The sequence below is a fragment of the Anser anser genome (assembly GCF_964211835.1).
Source record: "Anser anser genome assembly, chromosome: 2".
NCBI classification, from domain to species: Eukaryota; Metazoa; Chordata; class Aves; order Anseriformes; family Anatidae; genus Anser; species Anser anser.
In genome coordinates this window covers 26,713,683-26,741,456 of record NC_139721.1, presented here as the reverse complement: position 1 = coordinate 26,741,456, position 27,774 = coordinate 26,713,683, and the positions used below count along the sequence as shown (strand labels likewise).

The 27,774-nt window shown below is 40.4% G+C and overlaps 2 long non-coding RNA genes across 7 annotated transcripts in view; one reads left to right on the top strand and one right to left on the bottom strand.

The window, feature by feature from the left end:
- The window catches only part of LOC310895795, a 48,762-nt gene extending 29,313 nt beyond the window's left edge, over window positions 1–19,449 (top strand). For 2 of the 6 annotated variants that reach the window (XR_014580961.1, XR_014580965.1), the window contains 3 exons: window positions 3,686–3,843; window positions 4,689–8,848; window positions 11,731–19,449. This is a non-coding gene — a long non-coding RNA (uncharacterized lncRNA). Of the gene's footprint in view, window positions 1–3,685; window positions 3,922–4,688; window positions 8,849–11,730 lie in introns of all 6 variants that reach the window. The other 4 variants (XR_014580962.1, XR_014580964.1, XR_014580963.1 and 1 more) reach the window with 4 other exon arrangements.
- Window positions 19,450–23,413: 3,964 nt separating this feature from the next.
- Window positions 23,414–27,628, bottom strand: LOC310895796. Its single transcript, XR_014580967.1, has 2 exons — window positions 27,491–27,628; window positions 23,414–26,546 (listed from the first exon to the last, which is right to left on the bottom strand). It is a non-coding gene; the product is annotated as an uncharacterized lncRNA (long non-coding RNA).
- Window positions 27,629–27,774: the final 146 nt, after the last annotated feature.

The window sequence follows — 27,774 nt, the reverse complement described above, 5'->3', positions numbered from 1 at the left end:
CAGTCTGAGGACAGTAGGGAAATTCACAAACATGCTCCTGATCTAAACTAAAACAATAGGGTACATATGTACATTTATAGTGTCCACCCAGCTGTATCTTTAGGGCAATCACATCTGGGAGGCTGCATTCGCAACCTTCTCCAACTGCAAAGTAAGACACCATTATTAAGCCATTATAACCCACTAGCTACTATATTTCTTTGGCTGCAATTTTATTGAAGCCCATAAAACAGAATCATATCTTCCTTTCTGCTAAGGGCCTTATTCAGCACCTGCTGAACTCTGTGAAAATCTTTTTGGTGACTTCAAGCAATGGTAGAATAGCCTCCAGGAAAACTGTTCACTCATTTGCTTTGAGCTGGATTTTTAAGTGACTTTCATTGTAATTCATGAGTGCTGTTTTGTCTTAGAACCACTGTAGGACCTATTTTATATTGGCAGGAGCAAACGTTCCTTCTGCTGAGAAGACAGGAGATGGTGCAGAGCCAACTACAGTTTCTGTAGTTCCAGCGCTTTTCCAACGCCTTCCAACACCAACACTTTGACAGCTGCTGCTGCTGCATCTGACCTTATGCACAGTATCTGTTATTACATCTACTGCGCTCTGCAGTAACATCTTTTTTCACTTTTCCCATGACTAGGTGTGTTTTGTATTGTACTTTTTCCTCTAGCCTAATTCTAGCAACAGTCTAATTTCATAGCCAATAGAAATATAACTTAAGTTTAAGAATCAAATATTCACTTGTGTGAATCCCACAGTTACTCTGTATTTCATGTTGGTCTGCCTAATGCTTTTCTTCCCTCAGTGTCCATAGTTTTGCACCGCTATGTCGTGAGGCACGTAACACAATAAAGTACTGCCAGCAAAAGCCACATTGCTGTCCATGGAATATATCCCTGTTCACTCAGCATTTTCTCTGCTGCAATGGGCATGGTTCATATCCTCTAACTGAAAAACACGTCCCTGGAGGAAAGTGCCTGCAGATCACAAAAATACAGTCAAACAAAAATGATGCATTCATCGTTTTTAATGTTTAATAGAATTCCATGATGACTCCCAACCCACATACCAGGAACTTCTAACTTAGATGATACTGGGCAATAGAGAGAATTAGTTAAACAAATGTTCCTTTTTGTTTAGCAAAGCAATCCCTATATGTTCCAACACTGAGCTTTTTTTATTGTTGCAGATTAAGTTTGTTTGAAGAAAAACTGGCAGGCAATTTTGTGATGAAATAATTGTCAGAAACTGTTGATGCATCAAAGTAGAAAAGTACCACTCATTACTTTTAAAGGACAAGGTTTTCTGGTCAAACTCAGATGGAAGACAGATGTTCACTGACCTTAAAAGATTTTCAGGCAGCCATATGGGAGTAAGAATCCGACCATGATGTTCTTGCTTTACTTAGTTCATCCCATGGATCTGAACCTCATGCTCTCACATACCCTGCAGGTTTTCTGCTCTCTGGACTATTAAGTCACCATCCCTTACATTGTTTCCAAGTGGATACATACTTATCTATGTGAAGTGGATTATCCCCAATAGGAATGACTGAGAGAAATAGAGATTTACTCAACAGCCTGGTTTAGGCATTTGCCTAAAACCTACCACTCTAGTGATAGATAAGACTAGATAAGTCTAGTCGAATGTCTGTTTCAGAAAGGTAAATACATCAAGTTAAATGTAGACAGAAAAAAAAAAAAGGAAAAAAAAAAAAGAGAAGCTCAAATTCTTTGGCATATTCAGAGAGACCAGAGCCTTCAAAAGATATTTTGATCTCTAGTGTGCCTGTTCCTGAGATATTACTTATTATGGGATAGATAGGTCTGTCTTGTTTTACTAAAAACTTTGAAATGCCATAATGCAATTTCAATGTATTATATGCATGCACCCCCTAAAAAAAATAATCAAAAATCAAAAAATCAAAACTGCACAAAAATTCACAGTGGGAAATGAGAAAGATTTTTTCACAGAGACCTTGCTTAACTGAAGTCTTTTGTAACACAGGAGTGGGAGAATAGTGTCTTGCACTTATATGGTCCTTTGAGATCTCATGTTCCTTTAAAATAGTTGATAAATTCATCTTTGTCACATTCCTTTGAGGTAGGGAGGTAATATTAGCCTCATTTTAAAGATGAGAAAAATGCGGTATGGAGGTAATAAGTTCTCAATATCAAATAAAAAGTCATTGGCAGAACTGCAAAGAGAACCTAAATATATAGCTTTCAGTCTTAACTATGATATTACCCTTTTCCATAAAGTGTTCTTCTTCCTAAAAGTATCACAGTCTGCAGTGAAAGAGAAAGATACTCTTTCACCTGATACTGCTGAGGCTTCTCCTTTTCTCCTGTTCCATGAGATCAGTTCAAGTACTGTTTATAAAACAAGGAAGAATCACCCAGATCACTCAGTCCTCAGTGTTTCAAACATATCCTCTAATCACAGGAGTTCAAATTGCTTTGGCCTTGGATCTCTTTTCCTAATGTTGAAGAGAAACTCTACTGTATACTGGAGGAATTAGGGTTTTATATACAGAAAAAAAAAATCATTAGAGCCATCATGCTTCAAAAAATTATTTCAATGAATCAGTTTATTTTTTCAATTGAAAACACATTTTGCTGAGAAATTTCTAACCATTTGACTTTCAGGATAAGTTAAAAACCTATACTTTAATCCTGAATTCCTTCCTGAGGCATATTTCATTCTCTCGGGGATTTGATCTGCCAAATTAAAAAATTGGGAGTAGCATTAGAAATAACAATGGTTTATCATGGAAGTGGTTTATCTTAGGAAAGCAATTTTATTCACAGTGAAAAATCCCCCAGGAACTTCGTTTTGACTGCAGTGACATCTACTGGTACTTAGAAATTTTTCTGAAAATGAAGTAAAAGCAAATGTGAAAATTGTGCTATATATGAGACCTGGCAGCCTGAAGGTTTGTTGTTTTGTTGTTGTTGTTGTTGTTTGTTGTTTGTGTTTTTTTTTCTAAGTATGGGAGCAGAAAAAAAAAGCAGATATTCTGGAGTTCAAACATGTATCATCCCAAAGACTGCAGCCTCTCTCATGTGTTTTGATGTAAGAATAAATGGTTCAAGAGAAGAGAGTAAAACAAGAAGAAAACAGATCACCTGAGACACAGAGAGTGCATTCTTGCTTACTTTCTATTCCAGAGTGAATATAAAGAAGGGAAAAGACTACGCTGGAGGGATGTATTCAAGAATGCAGGAGGGTCTTCTGGAATTAGGGAAGCAGCAGTGCTGGCAGAGGGAGCAGTAGGCTGATGCCTGAAGCTGTCAGACATTCCCCCCTCTGCAGCATTGAGACGAAACACCAACACAGTGAGGCTAACAGGGTAGTAACCTAAGAAACTGAAACCCTGCACGGTTCACCATGCAGCATCCAAAACCCCATCTCCTGTTCACTGTGCATGGTGCACAGTCAACTATTGACCCCTTTCAGAAAACTGGGTCCTCAACAGCACTGGGGATGTCTATGTCCTCCTGCTCTTTGCTACCAGTCCTTGTCCTTTACCTTTTGAGTAGTGGTGGGTGCTTGAGCAGTTGTAAAGAGAGTCCAATGCTGCTACCTGGCTTTAGATGAAAGATATGAACACTGGAGATGAAAAATTGTTGAAAGAAACGGCAGAAAAAATGACACTGTTAAACATTTGTTTATATTTTCTAGCTGGTTGGTTTACTGCCTCTGGCCTCTGAGATCTGTAAGAGAATAAATGAATTGCCCTGACATCCCTGCCCAGCCAGATCCTGGACGAAGAATGAAAGGCTTCCTTGTACCACGCTGTTGTGTTCAGGACATTGGATCAGACTGTCCTGTGAAATGAGGTAGCGCAACAAACACAAGTTTGGACATTAGGAAAACCTTCCTGGTGTCTGTACTTCATCAGTCTACCAAAGAGGATGGTGAGAGCAACCCTCTTGCAGCAGAAGCACAAGAAAACAGAGTTAAACAAAAGGCACCCATAAAAAAATCACCAGCACAATTTAACCATTCAGTGAGAAGACCATTGGAAGTAATTGACAAGTTCTAATAATTGACAATTAATTGACAAGTTCTTGCACTATTACCATCTACAAGATGGTAATAGTGCTATTTGCATCTTCTGTGTAGCATTTAGAGATTTAGATAAGAAAACACTATATAGGAGCTAAGGATTTTTATAAAATACACAGATAGTCTTTTCCATTGTAAATTCTCTCCATTCGTGATCCATTCAAATTAGATTTCTCTCTAAATTCTAAGCATGTAAGATATGTTACACATATGAAACACCACAAAACATAGCTTTGGAGCTATGCACTGTATAGTAATACGTGTTATTTATACACTAGGATCCCCCCATTTTCTTTCTGTAGAAAACAGAAAATCTTGTATACTCGATTGTAAGCACTCAATTTGCTAATGTGCACAAAGGAAATGTGCTAATGTGCACAGAGGAAAAAGTATGTTAAAATGTTTCCTTTTATTAACAGTGCAGAATAACGGCATATGAGTATTCTGAAAATCATTACTGAATATATTCAGATACAAAATCCTTGCCAGGTCTTTCTGAAAAACATGAGAAGTGTTTCAAGAAACACTGTCCAGTGACAATAATTTACTGTTAGTCTAAGTCAGAAAGCTGCATCGTATAATGCATTAAATTATTCTGTTCCTCTCTGCCTTTCAGTTAAAATCAAGAAGATGTACTTAATAAGAACAGTGGGCCATTTCTCTGGACTTTGCAACCTTCCACATTATGCATGAATCTATCCTGCAGCCATTTGGAGAAGCACTGGGAGCAAATGAATTATGAGTCATGGGAAGAATAAAAGACATGTCACAAATATTGAAATTAAATGCAAAAGAAAATGACAAATACTGGAAATGTGAGCTGCCTAACAAGCAACAGATAGTAAAACACGGCAAATGCTGGAAATGGCAAGTAATACAAGAAGACAAGTACTGGGAAGAAAACACGGTAAAATAAAAGAATGAAAACATGTACAGAACTAATGGTATCACTGATCCTAAGGAATTTTGAAAAGGTAAGACAAAAATACTGAAACAAACAGTGCTCTGGGGAAGATGCTAAATTAAGGCACACTACAAAATAAGAGACCAAAAGATTTACTTAGAAGCTTGATCGGAAGCACCAGAATTGTCATTGATGGATTCTCTGATGCTGTCCATTGTTTTTTATGTAACTTCAGTATACTCTTTTCTACTCTAATCTATTTCTTTCCTGGCATTTATATCTACATGTGCATACCAGTCTGAGTTTGTGGAAGCTTTTTATGATCTTTGGCCATTATTTTAAAGGTAGTCATCCAGACTTTGATTTACACCTTGAGTAGTCTTAGTGACTTGCAGAAACTACACTTGTTAAGCAAGGAAGAAATTTCTCCAAGTTCATTTATTGATTCTAAAGTAAAAAGAAAGAAGAGAGCATGAAAGTAAAGATGAGAGGTCACAGTCTCAGCTGACATATATAAGTGTAGTTAGATAGACCTCTGATTTATATTAATTAGGAAACTTGATGTTCTGTCACTGTGATACTACTTCTGAGAATGACAACTCCTAACAGGACAAGGTCTAGAGAGAAAACAGATTTATAATTAAGATTATTTTTGCAACTAACCTAAGGCAACTTCCTGAGGCATCTGCTCTGAGTCACACTTTACTGGAGACTCTGCATGCACTGACTTAACAGGGAACCAAGAAAGATACAGCAATACTTAAAAGGCAGAGAAGTAAATATACCAACACTTTTATGAAAAAGTTCACTAGAATGAAACTATTAGATGAACGTAAGAATACTGGAAATCTTCAGAAAAAGGTAGAAATGAATTTTCCCGACTCTTATGGTCATACCTGATTTCAGTACAAGTAATAATGGGATTAAAGTGAAACTTCCATATTAGATAAAAGTTGGCAGCATTGTACATCCCAGTTGATTTTAGAGGTTATAAATGAAACATTCTAATAACAGGGACTTTCCATCTTAATGCTGCATACATGCATCTGAGTAGCTTTATAGAGGTATAAAAATTAAAAAAAAAATGTATACATGTGATGGCACAAGACCTGGGACTGGAAATCCAGACCTTTCCTCAATTGTATTAAAGATCTTCTTACATTGTTGTTTCATATTTGCAAGGGGTCTTCACTTGAAGACCATCAAGTGAAGTAATCATCCAAAATGATATAGATAAGAATTAACCCATAAGCATAGCTTATCAAGAACTATACCTCTTTGCCCCTTTTTACTTTGTTTTACGTCAAGTTTTAGTGCCTGCTTGATATGATTTGTCAGTTGAAATATGGTATTTCAGGATAATTACCTTGCCATCTTTTCTGGGACTTCTTTTTTTAAAAATATCTGATTGGAGAGCAGAGGGATTAATATAAGATATAAAATGTTTCAAGTTAACAACAACTTTTAAATTAAAAAAAAAAATGTTTTTCAAACATCAAGTCACACTCTTTCCATGGAGAAATATCACGACTGATTCCATATAACTGGCCAAGAGTTCAATGAAATTTATCATAGAATCATAGAATCATAGAATATCCTGAGTTGGAAGGGACCCTTAAGGATCATCAAGTCCAACTCTTGATACCGCACAGGTCTACCCAAAAGTTTAGACCATGTGACTAAGTGCACAGTCCAATCTCTTCTTAAATTCAGACAGGTTTGGTGCAGTGACCACTTCCCTGGGGAGCCTGTTCCAGTGTGCAACCACCCTCTCTGTGAAGAACCCCCTCCTGATGTCGAGCCTAAATTTCCCCTGCCTCAGCTTAACCCCATTCCCGCGGGTCCTGTCACTGATGTTAATGGAGAAAAGGTCTCCTGCCTCTCGACACCCCCTTACGAGGAAGTTGTAGACTGTGATGAGGTCCCCCCTCAGCCTCCTCTTCTCCAGGCTGAACAGGCCCAGTGACCTCAGCCGTTCCTCGTACGTCTTCCCCTCTAGGCCTTTCACCATCTTCGTAGCCCTCCTCTGGACACTCTCCAACAGTTTCATGTCCTTTTTATACTGTGGTGCCCAGAACTGCACACAGTACTCGAGGTGAGGCCGCACCAGCGCAGAGTAGAGCGGGACAATCACCTCCCTTGACCTACTAGCGATGCCGTGCTTGATGCACCCCAGGACACGGTTGGCCCTCCTGGCCGCCAGGGCACACTGCTGGCTCATATTCAACTTGCTGTCTACCACGACCCCCAGATCCCTCTCTTCTAGGCTGCTCTCCAGCGTCTCATCGCCCAGTCTGTATGTGCAGCCAGGGTTTCCCCGTCCCAGGTGCAGGACCCGGCACTTGCTCTTTTTGAACTTCATGCGGTTGGTGATCGCCCAGCTCTCCAACCTATCCAGATCCCTCTGCAAGGCCTTTCCACCCTCATTCGAGTCCACAACTCCTCCAAGTTTGGTGTCATCAGCAAACTTGCTCAAGTTTATGAGCCTTTTTAAAACAGAAGAGTGAATAATATAGTCTACTAAATATACTTTATGCAAAATATACTTTAATATTTTTAACAAGACACTACAGAAAGAGTAAGGACAGGAAGAAATGAAGAGATTAATGTACAAAAGGTATAACTAATTTAACAGATACAAGATTGCTTTCAGAGCGTAAACAACAGGGCAAAAATAGTACATAAATTAGCGGCTATTTCTGACATAAAACATAGGTTCTGTTTAAAAGTGGCATTGGTTGAAAATGTGTTTCTCCATACATTAGAGAGGACAGAAGGCATTAAGTCATACATCATCAAAGTAACAGATAAATTGAAAGATTTGCTCTTCCCTGTATCACCAGGTATTATTATTATGCACCCACTTAGAACACTTACAGGTCCAAACACTTGACGTAAACACAGTCCTTGGCAGCAGTTTACATTTTACCCGTAGGCTACAAGGAACAGCAGTTAGACACCTGTATCTCTGCTAAGTGAGATTAACTGAAGTATTATTTGACACAACTCTCAAGACAAGAGAAACACGAAAATTATCAAAATTAAAAAAGAAAGGCAACTACAAAGAAGAAGATTACAATGATAGCTGATTTTCCTAATATTTATAGATTTTTTTTGGAATACAATGAATTTCAGTAATATAATTGCTTCCTGAATGAACAAGACACCAAGAAAAATTTACTTGTATGTCATGCCATCACAGTCAGGGACTATAATATCATGATCCATCAGATATAATAGCTCAAAAAAAATTTTTTTTTTAATTCTGTCTCTGTGAAACTAGTGCATTCAGAGACATTATCTTTACCAATACAGAAATACAGCTATATAGAAAATAATTATCTAAAATTACTTAAGAAATGCATGTAACTCCTAATTGCAGTAGTTTAAACCCTGTTTGAGCTGTTTTAAGCAGCCAGGTATTGTGAGATACAATTCGTCAATACTTAAAAACTAAAATCACAAGGGTTTTTGTCCCCAGAAATAATAATGAAACATGGGCTTAACTGAACAGAATGATTTCCAAGGTTGAGCATTTAAAAGTTTGCATACGGATGAGTCATAGAATATTAACACTCACACCAAGCTTTTTGTTATATGCAGAATTTTCACAGCCAGATTGATGCACATGGGACTACCTATTTACACTCAGAGTTGTGTGATATTTTTATAAAAACAGAAACAAACAAGGCTTCAGTCATGGCTGTGTACTGTCTGCAACTTCCCTGCAGCACGGGCTTTTGAAAATATATGCAGAAAAGGAAAATGAGAATATTTAAAATGAGCTGGAATATACACATCTGAGAAGTTGCCGCAGCATAGTATGAACTTCCTTCTGAATAGCAACACTGATTATCTATTTCAATGACAAGGTAAGAAAAGAGAATATGAAAAAAAAAAAAAAGGAGTAAATACCTATTATATTTTAAACTCAAAGAGAAGGTTTCTGTGCTATTTCATGCCACCAATACTTTATGTATCACTACAAATGGTAATAAAACCAAAGATGATACTATTGTCTTCCACACAAACCATAATAAAACCAAAACATCCCAGGCCCCTAGTATCTCCCTGTGGACAAATCCACATACACAATGCTAACCAAGCCAAGGATGGCGTGTCAAGACAAAAGCATTTTTACTTCAGTGTTCCACTCTGTAGTGCTGGAAACCACAAATTTCTAAGTTCATAGTACTATGCCTTTTATCCAAGGATTTTGATGTGCTTTACAAACTTTAATTAAGCTTCACAGCATGCCTACCAGTCAGGCAGAACTTATACCATTTTCAGAGAAAGCATGGCATGGCCTTCATTCCTTACACCTCTGCTCTGATCGCACACGGCATTTTCTCCACTGTGATATATTGTGGAAACACACATAATAGCAGAGCAAAAGGCCCCAGTGTGCCCATCTTCTATTACCATAACTTTTTTTGATTTCTTACTTTTTTGATAATACCTTACATAAACTGTGGTTTGTTTGGTTTTTTTTTGGTTGTTGTTGTTGTTGTTTTTTCTCTGCAGCTGAATTCATACTTGTATACCTAATCTGAGCTTATGAGTAAGACACACATTTTTATTATTATTATTTAATTAGAAAGAGTTATATTTTAGGTTGCACTTTCTCCTAGAATCAACTATAGAAAATATATGCAGGAAAAACACAACCGAGACAATATGGATTTGTAAATGAATTGCTGCAGGAGTTGTGCTATTCAAAGTAATTACTCGCTACAGGACAGTGGTGTTTTCATAAACTGAAAGGCTGTAAATTGTACACAGATTGCCTGTTGAGCTGGGCGCTACACAAAGACATGGTGTTGGGTGTCCAGCCAGTGTGCAAAAGCACAACAAGGGTCACAGCTCCTCACAGCCTCCATCTTCCATCTCAAACACTATGTCTGTCTTGACAGGTGGAAACTGGGATGCTCAGCCCTGTTTGTTAGCTTGAGAAGCCTGGAAAGACCTATTAAGATAAAGGATGCTGTGTTTGCAAACATGCTGTCTAGTCGTGTTAATGCCAGGTTAGGCAGCAGCATGCCCTGTTGTCTCTTCAGCAATCATTTCAGCTCACAGCAGGGCAACCTGAGCTAGCACAGCCAAAAATCAACCTCTGCTTGCCCTTCCTCTTGTTCACTTGGACTGAAAACTTTTCAGAGCATAAATCCTCTTTTCTACAAGTTAGTGTGCATATAGAACAATACAACTGCATTTTCTTTTGTGACATCTAAACACCTCAATAAGAAACAGAGCACTGTATTAATAAGTTCATTAATAACCTCCTTCAGAGCGTGTCTTGGGGTTTATGCTTCATTTAAATATAGTCTATAGGACATACTGAGGAAGTGAGAGGGATATATTTATTAGCTTTTGCTTAATGTAGTTGCAGTTTTAGTGATCTTGTGATACATCTGACCAAAACACACTTTCAGCTGGAAAAGGGGAAGTTGGATACAAGCCTTTTGAACTGAAGTTTGATATTGTATCTACAAATGAGAAAAATACATTTACAAAATAATTAAAAACAAACTTGGATTTAAACCAAAGCAAGAACTTTGGAATGTACATTAAATCATGAAAGTGTATGTGACCAGATCTCCTAAGGCATCTGTGATTCAGAGCAACAAGTATAAAAGGTGGCTGAAATGTAGCATATGCAGTACAGTCAACTAAACATAAAAGAATTTACTGTACAGTATTAAAACTCTGTAATAAGTTTTAGTATCTGGAATATTAAGGAGGAGATTGTCATGACTGGTATTAGAACGCTGTGATGGGAATTATCATGCAAAACTTAAACTATAAAGCCCAAGAAAAAGATATTTGTAGTAAAGAGGTCAAAGTATTTCACAAAAAGATTGAGACACTATAAACATGCACATGAGGCAGCAATGTGCTGCTAAGAAGGCTAATAATATTCTTGGCTGCATGAGGCAAAGTATCACCAGCAGGCCGAGAGACGTGATCCTTCCCCTCTGCTCAGCATTGGTAAGGATGCACCTGGAGTAGTAGGTCGAGTTCTGGGCCCCCCAGTGCAAGAGAGACCTGGACATACTGGAGAGAGTCCAATGAAGGGCCACCAAGGTGATGAAGGCACTGGAGGATCTCTCCTATGAGGAGAGGCTGAGAGAGCTGGGACTGTTTAGCCAGGGGTGGCACCAGGTGGCCTCCAAAGGTCCCTGACAGCCTCAGCCACCCTGGGATTCTCTGATTCTGTGAAATGTTGATAGAAGTTAGCCATAAGGATTTTTAGCTTATGTGTAGGCATTGCTTTATCTTTGAAGAAAGCATATGAATGCAAGTTTGTGTCCCTGTGTTTGCATGTCTGCATTATCTTTCCCTTTCTGATTATACAATAAAATGTCATAAAACAGCCATGTAAAAATGCTGATTATAATGTAACCCAAAAATTTTATGATCAGTAACTTTAAGCTAATTACTAAGGTTCACTTTTTTATCTGTAAAGCTAGAAATACCTGTCCATCACATATATTTTTTTCTAGTAGGATATATTTGGCCTCATTAAAATGTAGCAATCTCTATGAAATATACATTGCTAGCAAAGGAAGGGATCTATCCATGAACCTGTATTGATAAATCTTGGTACTTACAAAATTTACTTTAACACGGAGCTCATGGCCATCACAAAACCTCCCCACAGCCTTCCTCCCTCGTGGGTACACTCGCACGGTAATTCAGGATGGTTCTCCATCAGAACTGTCACTTTGGGTCATGCAGTTTTGCTCACTGGCAGGAACTGGCTCCAGCGTGAGATGGCCGCAGTGAGACACTGCTTAACTGGGAGCGTCGCTGCAGCAGGGGCCATTGATGGGCTGGGTCTTGCCCCGTGCAAGGTAAGCATCTCCCAGCCCTGCCACTTTGCCGCAGCAGCCAAACCCTGCCAGGCTAGAAGCATGCCCTGTCTTTCCCTCCTGACAGGTTCATCACAGGGATATCGACTGCTTGCTCAGCTGCTTTGTTAATGCATAACCATGAGCTCACAGGCTTGCTGCACAGCTGTGCCAGAAAAGTGGAGCGTGGTGCAGGGATCTGAGCTCCCTGCTGCACTAAAATTGGCCCAGCACGGCTCCTGCATCAGCACAGGGCCCCAGTGCTTCGGCCTTTTTCCTCTGCTGATGCAGGGAGCAGGGAGACTGACACTGGAAGTGAGAGATGTGGCATTATCTCCTTTATCCATAAGGGAGGAAAATAAAGGAAAGAAGGAAGGGAGGGACACTGGGGAAAAGAAAAAAAAAAAAGAGGAAAGAAGGAAGGGAGGAACACTGGGGAAAAAAAGGAAAGACGGAAGGGAGGGATGCAGGGAGGAAAGGGAAGGGGAGGGAGATAGAAGGAGGGAAGGAGGGAAGGAGGGAAGGAGGGAAGGAGGGAAGGAGGGAAGGAGGGAAGGAGGGAAGGAGGGAGGGAAGGAAGGAAGGAAGGAAGGAAGGAGAAGGAAAGAAAGAAAGAGGAAAGAAAAGAAAGAAAGAAAGAAAAAGAAAGAAAGAAAAAGAAAGAAAGAAAGAAAGAAAGAAAGAAAGAAAGAAAGAAAGAAAGAAAGAAAGAAAGAAAGAAAGAAAGAGAGAAAGAAAGACTTTTTCCAATCTTTCAGTTCTTAAATTTCATGCAACGTTTTTCTGTTTATAGGTATTGTGTGTTATATAACATGGTTTGCCAAAATATTACTTTCTATACACATATCCACATTATTTTAAAATCCTTCTGCCTGCAAACAGAAAAATTAAGCTGAGGGCTTACAGGCCACAGGATCTGAACTGAAAATCCATGTCTTGCAGTTTCTAGGTATACACTATTTACCAGCTTAGCCTCTGCACAAATTCAATTGACCCTCCTGAGACAGTTTGGCTGCTGGAGAGATAATAAGAAATCATTAATATTTTTTATAATCTGCAAAATTTTATAATATTTAAGAACATGCTGTCATGGCAATAACTGCTCATGTGAGAGCAGCTCCTAAAAATACTCCTGAATTCATTATAGGATTAGCATATACGTGATCCCTTAAAGAACCATTTCATAAAGTAGCACTTTTGAGGGCCTGGTGCCAATTCATTAAAGTTTTTGGTGCTATAAAATCGCTGGAAGAAAGTCTGTGTTATGACTAGAGGCATTTCCTTTGCGCTAAAGAGGGATCTAACTCGTTGACATGTTCAAACTCTCTTTGCACCCCTGGAAAATCTGATACTTCATAAAATGATGTAGTATGGGCAGTGCCCACACACTGCAATTTTTTGTCAACAACAGGAAACTTTCACTTATTTCTATTAACAGCATCCTGAAAATCAGGTCAGGCTTGTGGTTTCCAAAATGGCAGATTCATCATTTAACTCAAAATACCACTTATTCACAATATTCAGGGAGTTCTGCTGTTTTATTGCAGGGCAAAGAAAAAAATTAGAGATTTCATTTAAAAATTGGACTCCAAAGGGGTATTATGATGTTCACCTGGAGCAGCATTATATAATTCAAATGTGATTTTTTATATGCATATATAGTTTCAAAGCAAGAAATATAACCCCATAATAAATCATCCTGAGTGCTTCAGTTGTAAAAAGTTGCTTGCCTGAGCATTGTGTCAGTAGCTTAGTTATGTTCTTCTGGCTGACAGATGTGGAATAGTGTGCAAAGCTAAGACACTGTCACCATAAGCTTACTCAGCACTTTTCCTCGTTGCATTAAAAGTAGAGCTGTCAAAAAGTATCTTGAGACAAATGCTTATTAATAAGAATTATCAGATCTTGCTGGTTCATGGTGAGTCTCGTTTTCATTTTGTAGAAGGGCAGTGATTAATGAAAATTCTGCATGTGGGATATGATTAGGGAAGAGAAGCCCAGCTTTTCCAATAAAAGCAAGATCTGTCCATACGAGTGACATCAAGGCTGAGCTGTGACTCACCAGCCAGAGAGGGAAGAGTGAGGGATGAAAAAGAAGTGGCTCATCTGTTGGAAACGAATTGCCGGAAATCAGTGCTCCAGGACTGGATCTGTCATCTACATGATGTATGAGCCTTCAGAGGCAGAGGCAGATGTCTGCCGAAGATATCCACAAACAGCTATTCTAAATTAGTTTGATGGTAGAAAAGCACAACAATTCAGCATTTCCGGACTGCCTAATCACAGTCCACCCATGTGATGATCCTTGGGCAATATCTTCATTGTGTGTCTGCTTTGTTCATCCTGGGTAAAATGGTTTGGAGCAGAAAAGGTCCTGCCAATTCCATACCTACTTATGGGAAGACTGCTGTAAGACAACTACAGTGGTTATACAGTCCTATTTGTCTATAGGACTCTCATTACATGGGTGAAGTACACAGCTACACACACTCGTTCTCTGCTGCAAGGCTCAGATCCACCTGAGTTTCAAGGGGTCCTCATTTGACTTCTAATTTTAAAGCACTCCTCTTTTCCAGGCATCTGGAGAGGCAGAAGAACATTGATTTTTACCATGTTTCTCATCAGGAAGACTCGTCCTTCAAGAGATGTGTTTCATGAAACCGCCACAGTACTTAACACCTTTCCCTCAGCGGCTGTTCTTCTTTTGCTGTTCTGCCAGTAAGAAGTAAGATGGAAAATGCAGGAAAAAGAAATTAAAAAGAAAAAAAAAAGAAAAAAAAAGTTCTCACTCTTCATGGTATGTCTTCTTTAGCAAAGGCAGCTCAAGCTTTCTCGTACAAGCTTTGGCACTAAGGGGAGGAGAAGGACAGAGCTAAATAAGGTTCCCAGGAGCCTGAGCTATGCTGAGAGAACAAATTGTACTGACAGGTGACTGCTCCTCAAGACTTCATGCATTTTCTGAAGAGGCCATAAAAATCATAGAATCATAAAATTTCAGAATCATAGAATATGTTAAGTTGGAAGGTACCCACAAGGACCACTGGGTCAAACTTCTGGCTCCACACAGGACCACCCAAAAATCAGACCATGTCTGAGAGCGTTGTCCAAACACTTCTTGAGCTCTGGCAGCTTGGTGCCATGACCACTGCCCTGGGGAGCCTGTCCCAGTGCCCGACCACCCTCTGGGTGCAGAACCTTTCCCTAACCCCCAGCCTGACCCTCCCCTGTCCCAGCCCCATGCTGTTCCCTCGGGTCCTGTCGCTGTCCCCAGAGAGCAGAGCTCAGCGCCTGCCCCTCCGCTCCCCTCGTGAGGGAGCTGCAGGCCGCCATGAGGCCTCCCCTCAGCCTGCTCTGCTCTGGGCTGAGCAAGCCAAGTAAGACACCTGACTGAGAAAAACGTATTTTTGTCTCAAATGTCTTCTCCCTTTGTAGCCCATGATTCTCTGCATCATACCTAAATGTCTCTGTCTTTCAAGCACTTGCTCCCTAGGTTTGCAGGGTTCCACCTGCATAAGTACACTGAAGGACACCTCTATTAATCCCTTTCTTGCCCACTTGAGCTCTCTGTACTGGTCTGAAGTTAAGGAATACATTAATTTAATAATTTAAATTCAAATAATTTAAAACATGTATCTTCTACCTGTGTGCTTTGGTTTTCCTTTCACGAACAAATACAAAGTAGATACTATGCCAGGATTTAAAAAAAAAAAAAAAAAAGTATTTATTTTTAAATTTCTTTTCACATTTTAAAGTACAAATACAGTTATTAATAAATATCTATGGGAAATAATGTTCTAAGATAATAATTTTGTCCATCTGCTCCTCAAAAATTCATGCGTTCTTCTCTATCACTGTAAAATGTCCATGAAAACTTAAATCTGCAACAGCTCTGTGAAAAGTAAAATATTGTAGGATCTCTTAAAACGTGTTTGTGTGTAAGAGGGGTAATCACTAAATATATAATGGTAAGTAAAAACATCTAATGATAAACTTGTAATACATATGGCACTTTAAATTAGATTTCCTGTATTTTAAAGGGATTCTGTGAAAAATAGGAAATGCAGATCACAACATATGATTATGTTTGTCCTGTGAGTACTTGAGGAACATGCAGAAGAAAATATGCCCAAGAGTGTTTTAATAAAGCTTATTATTTATACAGCTGTTTGAAAAGATGTGTAATGCTGGTCATCTGCAATGTCACATTCACGTTCTCAGTAATATTAAACCACAGCTAACCAAGTTTTTTCAAATATAAATCTGAATGGCAATAGTGACATCGAGTGGTGATCATTGTTAACTGCCACAGTGTATTGCCATGAAAACTCTGCTGATGCCTTCCGTGCTATGACAATCATAGTCCGGTGAAGTTCCCACTGACTGGAAAAGAAGACACACAATGATAGTACCAGTTGTATAGACTTCAAATAGAATCATAGAATCATAGGAAGGTTTGAGTTGGAAGGTACCTTTAAGACCATCTAATTCCTACCCCCCTCCCACCAGACCAGGTTGCCCAAAGCCCCATCCAGCCTGGCCTTGAGCACCTCCAGGGATGGGGCATCCACAGCTTCTCTGGGCAACCTCTGCCAACACCTCACCACCCTCACAGTAATCTTTTTTTCCTTATATCTAATCTAAATACACTCTTACAGTTTAAAGCCATTACCCCTTGTCCTGTCACTACACTCCCTGATAAAGACGCCATCTCCAGCTTTCTTGTAGGCCCTCTCTAGGTAGTGGAAGGGGTACTGTCCCCCCGAGCCTTCTCTTCTCCTGAACAATCAATCATATCATCATAGAATCATAGAATACCTTAAGTTGGAAGGGACCTTAAAGGTCATCTAGTTCCAATGCCCCTGCTATGGGCAGGGACACCACCCACTAGATCAGGTTGCCCAGGGCCTCATCCAAGCTGGTCTTGAACACTTCCAGGGATGGGGCACCCACAACTTCCCCGGGAAACCTTCTCTGGGCAACAATCACAACTCCCTCAGCCTGTCTTCACAGGAGAGATGCTCCAGCCCTTTGATCATCCTTGTGGCCCAACTCTGGACACACCCTAAGTAGGTCCATGTTCTTATGCTGGGAGCCCCAGAGCTGAACACAGTGCTCCAGGTATAGAGTAAACATATGTAGTATAGCATAAAAATAATATAGAATGTTAAATCATAGAGCATTACTTGTACAAGAACTGTAGGGTGAACTCATAATGAATTTTAAGCATGCAGTTTAAATTCACAGTCACACATTTTAAACAGAATCATAGAATCACAGAATGGTTTGGGTTGGAGGGGACCTTAAAGCTCATCCAGTTCCAACCCCCCTGCCATAGGCCAGGACACTTCCCACTAGACCAGGTTGCCCAAAGCCCCATCCAGCCTGGCCTTGAACACTACCAGGGAAGGGTTTGTGCTGCACCTGGGTCGGGGCAATCCCAGACACGAGTACAGACTGGGAGAACTCATTGAGAGCAGCCCTGCAAAGAAGGACTTGGCAGTTCAGGTGGATTAAAAAGCCCAACATGAGCCAGCAGTGAGCACTTGCAGCCCAGAAGGCCAACTGCATCCCGGGCTACATCAACAGAGGAGTGGCCAGCAGGTGGAGGGAGGTGATTGTCCCCCTCTGCTCTGCCCTTGTGAGGCTCCACTTGGAGTGCTGCATCCAGGTCTGGGGCCCCCAGCACAAGAAGGATGTGGGGCTGTTAGAGCAAGTCCAGAGGGCTACAAAGATGATCAAGGGGCTGGAGCACCTCTTCTACGAAGACAGGCTGAGAGAGCTGGGGCTGTTCAATCTAAAGAAGAAAGGCTCCAGGGTGACCTTATCGCAGCTTTTCAGTACTTAAAGGGGGCTTATAGAAAAGACGGAGAGCAACTTTTTGCTCAGATAATGACAGGACAAGGGGGAATGGTTTTAAACGAAAAGAGGGGAGATTTAAATTAGAGGTTAGGAGGAAATTCTTCACTCAGAGGGTGGTGAGGCACTGGAACAGGTTGCCCAGAGAAGCTGTGAATGCCCCAAACCTGGAAGTGTTCAAGGCCAGGTTGGACAAGGCCCTGGGCAACCTGATCTAGTGGGTGGTGTCCCTGCCTGTGGCAGGGAGGTTGGAACTAGATGATCATTACGGTGCCTTCCAACCCAAGCCATTCTATGATTCTGTGATTAATCATGCACATAAGCACTCACCTGGCTAGAGCCATAAGCTTGGCTTTTTACAAGGCTGAGAAGACGTCACTAGACAGCAGGAGGGTAAAGACCAGTAGTCAGGGATACAATAAACCCCAGTGGTTATTTATGGTTCTTATTGAATCCACGTCATTTTCATAATCTGTTCTTTGTTTCGTTCTTCACTCCCCTCCCAATGCCCATAACCACAACATGACAGAACTTCTACTAAAATTCCTCAGCTTCTTCAGTTCTCTATTACTATTTTTATTTCTGCACTTAAAAGTGCCATTTCCTCCTTACTGGCCTTGCTGCTTACATGCTAGTGCTGTAGCCTTAGCTGTGAGAGCAGATACCTTCTCTAAGTGCTCTGGCCATTTCCATCAATAAAGCAATAAATCATCTGGCTTATTTATGGTTTGCAAGACACTGAAACAGAGCTGCTGCAAATGTACCCAAAAGCTTAGAAGCAGGCCTCTACTCAGTGACAATAAAAATACAGTCTCAACCAGTGCTCCAAAAATGTTGAATGACCACTTTTTTCAAAAGACTATAGGTACTCAGGTACTCAGGTACTGAGGAGGCTGACAGTGGTCAAGCAGACACAGCTCATAAAACAGCAAATTGTAGAAGAGCAAGAGTAAGGCTCTGGAAGGAAGAGGTCTATAAATACCTGAAGGGAGGACACAAAGAAGATGGAGCCATGCCCTTTTCAGTGGAGCTCAGAGCCAGGACAAGAGGCAAAGGACAAAAATAGGAACATGAGAGGTTCCGTCTAAACATCTGGAAGCACTTCTTCTGTTCTGTGGGTGATTGGAGTACTGGCAAAGATTGCCCAGAGAGGCCGTGGAGCCTCCCTACTTGGAGATCTTCAAAAGCTGCCTGGACATGGTCCTGGGCAAGTAGATCCAGTTGGCCCTGCTTAAGCAGGGGATTGGACCAGATGATCTCCAGAGGTCCCTTCCGACGTCAACCATTCTGTGAATCTGTGAACCAGCTTCTTCAGAATAGTTCCCAGAATGTCAATACTACTGTGTAAATCTTAGTTGTTTTCTTGGCCAGCATCTACAATATTTTATTGATGCTTTTATGCTGAGGATGAAAAGGATTCGTATCCCATATATTTCCTCTGGCATTCTGTCTTTGTTTTGTTTATATGTATGCCACAATTTCCACAACATAAATTCTGTCATTTTGAAGGTCATGTTATAAACTAATTTTGAGTTGAGGCTCTTAAAACTCATTCTTTAGAAAACTTCTATAAATTTATTTTCTCAGAAATTTGCTGAGATATGGCCGTACACTAGAGGTTTTTATTTGTTGAAAATATTTACAGAGGTTTTTATTTGTTGAAAATATTTACATAGGAACATACCTGCAGTTTACTGAACCTGACAAAATTTATTTCCCATTGAAGACCACAAGGTGGCACATGAAGCATGCAATAATCACACTAGAAAGGCTGCAGTAGAAAACTTGTATGCAGTTCTACTGAGATGATGAGCATTACCTGAAAATTCAAAAATTCAAACAGTTTAAAAAGTAGTCTAAATTGGGGGGGGGGGGGGGGTGGGTATTGTGTTTTCTTGTCCAAATTCCTTACATTGGAAAAGGAATGAAGTACATGGATCTTTTATCAAAAAGAGGGTCTGTTATTGAAGGAATTTCCATGATCAGTTCAGAAGTTTGTAAATATACCTAAGATAATTCAAACAAAGAGCATCCAGAATGACTGCTGGAAGAAGCTCTGGAGCAAACCTAGATCTTTGAAAAGTTTCTTTCTAATATAAAAGTATATTTGGGCATTCTGACATAGACATTGGGTCTTGTTACCCACAAGGAAAATTCAGAACAATCTGTAAACTTCAAAAAATTTCTTTTCAATTGTAGTGTGGTAAATCTTCATTTTAATGAAAACTCCACTACAAGTTTTGTTTGTTTGTTTGTTTGTTTCTTAACCATAAACTATATTTTAAAACCAGCAAAATGACTTCTGCTTTTATTGTGCTACACCATGGAAGGTCTGAGCTTATTCACACTGATGTCTCGTTGAGTACAGTGAAAAACCTTTCACTTATGCATGTCTGAATTCAGCTGATTCAGCAGAAATCTTCTGGATGACTTAAAGCTGTGAGGGTGTTAACTATTAGGAGCCATTGTTGGGGTGCCTTCTTTTCATATATTTCATCCGAGATGACAACACCACATTTGGCCACTGTCAATTAAGAGTGTATTATGTTGACATGTCTAGTTTTCTCACTTGTACTCCAGAGAAAGACCTTTATTTGCAAATCATTTCAAATGCATGCCCAAACTGAAAAAAAAAATGTCTTTCTGCCCCATCCAAACTACCATCCCAGTCTGCCATATGTCCCTGTATGATGGTCAGCTCTGGTAACTCCAGGTCTGTTGGATCCCTGTGGGCATTCCACACGCTGGCCAAGTGTCAGCTGGTGGAAGACCCCTACACAAGATCCCCACATGCCCTGGCCAGGGGACTCGGCAAAGGGTCATGCACATACCTAAACTTTCAGGCAATTTGAACTTGTAGAACAGGAGTTTGGTACTCTGTGTATGGGGACTGACAAATGGGGTCCCAAGTTAATATCTGCTTTATATATGTGCTGTTCATGAATATATTCCCTCTTCATTTTTGTTGTTAAGATCTTTTCCTTGAATTTAACCTCTCCCATACTGTTATATTTATGACGAAAATATGCCTTACATATTCCCAGATGATACATGCTAATTAAGTATACAAACAGGAAAAGAGGGCCATGTGTTTATGCCTGAAAACCACGGAAATGATTAATACAGTTGATTCACTTTGCCTTACTATAAATTCCTCCGCATAATGGTACATAGGTATCATTTCTAAAAGCCATAGACCTTCAGTAGAATAGTCATCAGGAATCAGCTGCTCTTAAATGAACGAGAACGAACTGCACCTACTAACAAGATGACTAAGGCTTGGATTATCGGGGAATGCTGGGGAATGTTGTAGTCAACAAACATCAGAGACTTTATGTCTCAAGGCAAGGCAAGGCAAGGAGGAGAAGAGAAAATGAGAAAAGAAAAAAAAATGGAGAGGAGAGGAGAGGAGAGGAGAGGAGAGGAGAGGAGAGGAGAGGAGAGGAGAGGAGAGGAGAGGAGAGGAGAGGAGAGGAGAGGAGAGGAGAGGAGAGGAGAGGAGAGGAGAGGAGAGGAGAGGAGAGGAGAGGAGAGGAGAGGAGAGGAGAGGAGAGGAGAGGAGAGGAGAGGAGAGGAGAGGAGAGGAGAGGAGAGGAGAGGAGAGGTGTTAGCATTACCATTAGTTTTATATAAGTAAAATAACAATTCATTAAGTGAAAAAGGACATATTGGAAATGGTTCAGAATCGTAGAACTTGGACAACATTTGAACGTGCTCAAAGCCTGAAGAGTTTCAAACCTGGAGCTGGGAATGGGGGTGGATGCTTCTATTAAGAATTCGGTCTTGTACAGCACTAAACATGCTCAATTCTAATTTTAGGTACTGATAAGCTGCATCTTAATTTGATTTCAAGGTGCACAGGTTCATTGTCAAATAAACATGACAATTTTTTACCCTTATTGAAGGGCCAACACAGAATGCGAAGAAAGTAAATGCAAATGTTTAATATTTTCAGCCCTTACTTCACCACCTTGTTCTACGCACCCACTTGATTTTTTGGACTTCTCCAGTCTTGCAGTAAATTAATGAATGTTATCCTTGATGATTCTGTCATGACTGACAGCTTGACAGCTATTTGGAGAGAACTGTAGCTTCCCAAGTGGCAGGACAGAGCTCCAACAGATTATGTACTTCTGGAAACTGTAATTACCGACCTGGGAGATTTTTGGCACTCTAGACAGTGTTTTGCATCAAGTTTCCAGCACTTGTGTAATAGTTTGGATTTTAAAAGAGAGAAAAGGAGGAAAAAAGACAAAAATTTTGTTCCAAGGAACTGCTGAAAGTAAATTTTCCAGTTTGCTATTGGCTTATATCATTATTAATTTTTTAGCCACCTTTTGTGTGAAACATCAAGAACACTGGCATTTGAGACTGAAAATCATAATAAAGGTTAAAACCCAGAGGCAGAGGGGCAGAAGTTGAAGCATCTGAGGCTATACACCACCTAAGTAACGATCATAGCATGATCCTGAATGTAGGAGACCAGATTAGCATAGATTACTTGTGTTAGTAAATTCAGAGGTGTCAAGGAATGCTCCCAGGCACTCAGACTGCTGCCAGAAGATTGATCTGTTACAATAAACCCTTATGGCTCACAAGAAATACCATTGTCCTAAGCAATCCCCATGCTTCAGGTGTAAAGAGCCAGGAACTGTTCTTACCAGACCTTTTGGTGCAGGTTCTCTGTTTTGGATGGGTGAAAGTCATCCCACACGAGCTGGCCTTGGTGTTAAGGAATGGTCCAGGGCATGTTCCATTTATTACCATGGATGCAGTTATGAGGAGACCTGGGCTCCATTTGGCCTCGGAGAATCCAACACAGCACATGCTGAAAAGGCTACAGAGAAGGAATTACCACAGTGTTACTGTGTCAAAGCAGAATACATCAAATCTTCCCCTCTTTCCCTTCCTGCTTCTCTACCAAGCTTTTGTCTCTGCATCATTTCCACACAGAAGGCTTCACTGGGTTCATGCAGAGCAGGTGGCTAGGAAGAGGGCTGGCATCATAAAACTGGACAGATCCCACAAGCAACAGGAGAAAAAGGAAATCTAGGTGATAAGAGCAAAATAAACAAATCAGCAAAATGATTCAAGAGTGGGGTGCCTTTTTCAAACTAATAGTGCTGAAAAGAAATATCGTTTATCTTCAATACAGCTCCTGAGTTTATCCTGACGTTATACCTGGGACTTGTCATCACCATGTGGGCACCGTCGCTGCTGAAGCACAGCATGGAAATAATGGATGACTCAGAAGTATTGTTCTCCCAAGGGCTCCCTCCCTCCAAATTGCTAGAAAAACTCAGAGCAGCTCTGCCCCTTTGCTCAGTCAGCTAGGTAGTATCGACATGTTGCAATAGCTGGGTACATGTACTTTCATGCAGATCTTTTCATGTAAAATCGTGTAAACAATCACTTAAAACAATATGCAATAGCTTCCAAAAGAATTCAGATGTTCTGCCGTTCAGGCACAGCCCAGCTTATGTCTGGCACGTGCTAGCAAGGAGGAGTGAAGGCTGGTCTGAAACCACAGAAGTGATTGCAAAAGATATGGGTTTCCATGGTGCTCCCCTGTTGTGGTGCTCATTAACCAGGGATCTGTGCATGTGTACCACTATATTGCCAGGGTGACAGCAGGCAAAGCGATCCCAGCCAGAAGCTGAACACACCACATTTTGTTTCGGAAGATATCAGGACTGGAAACAATTTCTCATTGATAAGAACAAGCACAGTTGAAGAAGTCAATATCAAACTCCTTTATTCTTCGTATGTGGATAATACAAAATATTCATACATACTTGGAAGAGAAAATATTCCTTAAACAAACCTATTATAAAACAAATACACATTCTCTTTTCATTTAAAAGCTTGTTAAATAAGCATTCTATTTTCATTTAAAAGCTTGTAAACACCACAGAAAGCAAGGACAAAGATGCTGCTATTACTGAATGAAAACACATTTTCTAAAACATAATCCTTTATTCAACTCTAAATATACATATAAAATTCAGGATCTGTGAGTAGTTAAGAGAAAAATAGCATCTGTTCTTCAAATGTTTCAGAATATTTCATAGGTAATGAGGTCTGTCATGCTTAAGTCCAATAGTCAAAATATAGTAGAGTTCTATGAGAGATATAACAGCGAAATACAGAAGTCCATGTTCTAACTACTGCCACACTTCTCTGTTACTTCATATACTCATCTAAATAGTTTTATCTAAGTGATACAGATTAGTGTACTTAAGATTAGCATTTTCCTGTCCTCAGGTGAGTCATATGCAATAAATCATGATAATGGATATTAAATGTTACATGTTCACAGAAAATTGCATTAGTGACCCGAGTAAGCGTTCAATTATCTTCATATGACATAGCCATTTCTGCTATATGATTTTAATCATTTACCATTTACTTTTTTTTTACTACCTTGCTAAAAATACAGCAGCTTGCTATACAATCCTCCCCAGACTTTGTGGGCCAGACAACAATTCCATTTTCCTGGGCCTGCCATTTTAAATCCTGCCGTAAAATCCTACTTGCAAAAACCCTGCCACTTAAATCCTGCCGTTATCCTATTTGCAAAGTACCTGTAAATACCACCAAAAAAAAGGTAGTCATTAAAAAACAAAAACAACAACAACAACAAAAAAAGGAAGGTCAATACTTCTTAAATTCGTGACAGAGAATTACGTTTATTACAACACTGATCACGGTATAAGGAAAATTACAATAAAAATACCCTTTTTGTTCTGGACCTGCACTTATCTCACTATGTGGAAATTCCCATGTGAAGAAGCAAGGCAGACCAAAGACTTCTTCAGAATGCAAATGATCAATGGGAATTCTCACAAATAATCAGCAAGTTAAAAACTCAAAGAAGAAACCAAGAGGCAGCTGCTTCTTTGCTCCATGGCCTAAATACTCTATAATTTAGAAACAGTATTTAACAAAAGCTTCAGTTTATCAAAAACCTGATCTACCCTGAGAAGCCCACGTGAAGAGGTATCCTATCTATAGCCACAGTGAAGGATTTTGAAACTTCTCTTTTAGTACCACGGAGTACCTTTTTATTATTATGTCCATTAGATAACAAGCAATGGGAAAGGCACAGCTTGCTGCACCAGGTCATTTATCACCTGACACAATGAGACAGATGGTGGATTACGAATTACATCACCTCCTCATTCAAATGTGGCAGCAGCACTGTCAGAAACAGTGCAGACTTAATTAGGCTAAAAAAAAAAAAAAAGGGTTACTGCATAAATAACGTATTAAAAGGTTATTATCACATACACTAGCAGTTGTTTTTATTAGCAGTTGTTTTATTATTTATGCATCTTCCCTATTGCCAACTGCACGTTTTCAAATCACAGTTTAATGGGCTTGTGTTTGCCAAGGGCCTCTGCAATAACAAGCAAAGCTGTTTTGACAGCCAGCCCCAGGAACAGGAGTAAAGCACCAACCTACTTTTCCTCCCCGGTCCCATGCTCAGGACCTAAATCCTGACCTCCTTTATCCTGGGGTTGTTCAGATAGAAACAATCAAAATTTACCCAGAATGTTTACTTGCTTGCTGCTCTAGAACTTCCTAAAGATTTAAATACTTCACATGGTTCCAATGTACTGGGGTAGAAAATACCAGTGCTTAGAGAGAGATGTGGTCAAGCTTCTTCTAGTGAGCACTGCATCCCACTAACATTCGATGGGAATATGCAGATTGGACTGGCACAAGCAGCTTCAACACGCATTACCTCCAGAAGTCCAGTCCCATCACGCTTTTCTTCTCTAAGACCACGTGCTGGGTAAGTCCATCGCACACTCGTCACTGGTGGGAGTTGTATGTTCTGCACGAGCAAAGTCTGAGGTGCTGCTATGGTTGCATAAGCAGATATATGGAGGTTTACATGACAATGCTTATTTTCTCAATCTTCAGCATATTCAAAGAGGAGAAGTCAACTGGAGTCCAACAAGCAGTTACTGATTATCCTTAAATCTGCTGAAGATTTTTCCTGGTGGTCACTTGGCATTTATTGCAAAAAGGGACCCTGATTACATTTAGAGATACCAAAGGGATTTAAACTAAAAATCAGTAGCACAGAAAACAAACAAACAAAAAAAAAGGTTTAAAATTTTTTACATGTGATAAACTGCTGAAACAAGTTAGGTCTTGTATTGATTGAGAAAAACAACTATAAAGGTATTTCTCAACAGTGGTTAAAACTGAGTGATTAAAAGGAAAATCAACTGCATGTATTGTCACTGAGCATAATGAAAGTCTTTCAGGCACAAGGCCATGAACCAATTTATGGTTGGAAACAGAAAGTCAACAGGTATTGTTACACAGCTTTCCTGTAAGCCATTACAACATAGATTTAAAGACAATTACACTGTTAATCTAAAAATCAGGACACCACAGACAAAACTTCAATTGATACACGATGTATTTGAGTTTTACAACCATTAACAGTTTCAGCAGAATTTCAAATGAATGATTTAAAGATATTTTTTGGAATTACTTTGTATTTTATCTGCAATTTATGTCACTTCACTTGAACGATGAAAATTTAAGCCAGTTATGATGTCATTTAAGTTATCTGACAAAATGAATCTAAATTTACTAAAGGAAAAAGAAGGGGGTTTCCAGAAGCAGCGATATTTTACTCTGATTTTTCCCTTGGTAGCCAGCCTCTTGTTTTGGAAACTCCGAGTCACCAGTTTATCTTCTTCAAACTTCTGTTTTAGAGTGTCAACAAAACAGGCAGCTCACCACAGTGCCACAGTCACAGAACGTGAATCACAGGATTCCTCTTCCCCTTCCACCCTTACTGGCAAGTTTGTCTTCAAGCTCTGACAAAATTCCCAAGGACCTGTAGAAAGCAGCAACTAGCTACTTACTCCCGTTACTCATCCTGTTTTCATACGGTATCTTAAAAGTTTTAGTATAGTGATAATCATAATCCCTTAATGGGAAATACCACAAGTATGGATTACAGAGGTGTTTTGTAGCACATGCTCATTGTGTATGTCCATTGCATGTTATTTTCTTAAGGAAACAAAATCTCTTATATAACAAAGCCAAGATAGGATGACAAATAGAACTACTGACATGGTAAGTACAGAAAGGCATATATTTATATTAGTGTCTAAAATCTCTGTATTGCAAACATTGCATTGAAATTATACTTCTGCATAATCATCTAGTGTGCCTGAAGGATACAGACCAAATGAAAGCTGAAAACAGGACACTCCAGGACTTGCTTTATTTGCTTTTTGGCACAGGCTGCCCAGAGAAGCTGTGGATTCCCATCCCTGGATGTGTTCAAGGCCAAGTTGGGTGGGGCTTTGGGCAACCTGGCCTGAAGGGAGGTGTCCCTGCCCATGGCAGGGGGTTGGAAACAGGGGATCTTTAAGGTCCCTTCCAACCCAAGCTGTTCTGTGATTCTCTGTGGGCTTTAGGGCTAAACAGAGAACTGAAAAATAATTGTCATGCCTCCAGCCGCACGCTGTGACGTATCACCCAATATCACAGCCTGAAAACTTGGCTTCTTTCCCTCATTCTCTGCTCCCTACCCACTACGGGGCGAGAAGAGGGAAGGTGAAAGCCGCAAACAGCCCAAGGTCCATACACGTTAGGGCGAGGGATCGTCTCTGTTCGCCTCCGCTCACCCTGTTTGGAAGGGTGGCTGTGAAACTGCCTCTCCTTTGTGGAAAGCCACAGACTTCTAATTCCGAAATAAATCACTTTTAACGAAAAACGTGACTCGGTGCCGGGCCGTGCAGCACCTTCCCACTAACCCTCACGTCGGGTTACCTCAAACCCATCGGCTGAGCAGGCAGTTCGGGCCGCGCGGGCAGGGCCGGCGATCGCCTTCTGGAAATTTCGGCAATGCCTCTCCTTGTATCGCCGCTGTCGCGATAAAACCCCGCGGGACAGCCGCGGAGGGGCCCGACCGCTGTCCCTGGGGAAGCCGCTCCTCGGCGGGTCCGGGGGCTGGCGGGGAGGCGGGCCGGGGTGTGGGGAGAGGCGGGGAAGGACGGCGAGACGAGCCGGGGCGGCCGGGCTGGGGCGCTGTGGGCTCCGCAAGCGCCCGGCCC